This window comes from Trichechus manatus, unplaced genomic scaffold (assembly GCF_000243295.1).
Source record: "Trichechus manatus latirostris isolate Lorelei unplaced genomic scaffold, TriManLat1.0 scaffold00298, whole genome shotgun sequence".
Lineage (NCBI taxonomy): Eukaryota > Metazoa > Chordata > Mammalia > Sirenia > Trichechidae > Trichechus > Trichechus manatus.
The window spans coordinates 1,362,573-1,364,333 of record NW_004444234.1 but is presented as its reverse complement, the minus strand read 5'-3'; positions in this window follow the sequence as shown (position 1 = coordinate 1,364,333).

The window sequence follows — 1,761 nt, the reverse complement described above, 5'->3', positions numbered from 1 at the left end:
TCTAGGAGACTAGAAGTACAAATTCAGGGTGCCAGCTCCAGGGGAAGGCTTTCTATCCCTGTCAGATCTGGGGAAGGCCCTTGTCATCAATCTTCCCCTGGTCTAGGAGTTTCTCAGTGCAGAAACCCTGGGTCCAAAGGATATGCTCTGCTCCTGGATCTTCTTTCTTGGTGGTATGAGGTCTGCTCTTCTCTGCTCAATTCTATCTTTTATATCTAAAAAGAAATTGACTCAAAATACAGCATAATCCTGTAGATTGAGTCCTGTCTCATTAACATAACTGCCTCTAACTCTGCCTCATTAACATCATAGAGGTTAGGATTTGCAACACATAGGATAATCACATCAGATCACAAAATGGTGTAAAATCACACAGTACTGGGAATCATGGCCTAGCCAATTTGACACACATTTTTGGGGGACACAATACAATCCGTAATTATGTGTCAATTATTCTGATTGGTGGGAATGGGTAGTATATTATAGATCAGATAAAAATTGAAACTGGACTTTGAGAATTAGAATGATTCCACCTCATTTAAATCTGAGGAGTACTACATTTTTTACTATAAAACTGTTTGGAATACACAATGCTAGAAGAAAATTAAAGAGCCAAAATATATAAAAATATCTAAGAATATTCAGATGCTTTTATCAATTCTCTTAAGATTATTAAAAATGTCAAGAATGACTTTAAATACTGTAGTCATCCAAACAAAAACTTGAAAAAAAAACTTTCTGCCCATCAATTGATGAATAAACAAAATGTGGCATAGCCATAAAATGGAATATTATTTGACAATAGAAAGAAATGAAGACCTTTGTAGTCCTATATAGTACAATTTAAAGTCCTATATAGTACAACTTGAATGTACCTTTAAAACATTGTTATGTGAAAAAAGCCAGTCATAAAAACCACATATTGTATGATTCTATTTATACAATATATCCAGAATAGGCAAATCAGCATAGGCAGAAATTAGGTTAGTGATTTTTGGGGGCTGGTATAAGTGGAGAATGGGGAGTATCTGCTACTGAGTTTGAGGTTTCATTTTGAAGTGGTGAAAATAATATTATACAATTACATAGTGGTGATAGTTGTACAACTCTGTAAATATACTAAAAACTGAGTTGCATGCTTTAAAAGAGTAAACTTTTTAGTATATAAGGTATATGTCAATAAAGCCATTTTACTAGAGTTATATATAGTTTATTCTTTTTTTTTTCCCAAAAAAAGTGTTTGTTTTCTTGATTATTTATTTTGTATTCAATTCAGTTAAATTCTATGCTCCTTTTTATTATTCCATTGCTTCAGATTTCTTTTTTTTCTTCTGATGTTCTTTTCACTCCTTAGTAGAATACATTTATTTTTGGGTATACTTTCTTTTCTAATGTAAGCACTTATGCCTATAAATCTCCTCTAAATATGATTTATCTGCACACGAAGCCTTGAAATATAATAGTTTTATTGTCCTTCTTATATATTTTCTAATATGATTTTGTTCTCAACTTTTGACTTGTTTAGATTTGGATTCAAAAATTCAAACATATAAGTTTTTTTTTCCTAGTATTTCTTTTTCTGCTGCAAAAGAACTCTTTATTTATTTTTTTATTGTTGTAGTTAAATGAAGTTTACATTTCAAGTTAGTCTCCCATACAAAATTTTATACATACATTGTTATGTGACCCTAATTTCTCACCCCATTCTGTGATAGCACACTCCTCCTTTCCGCCCCTAATTCCCCATGTCCATTCAACCAC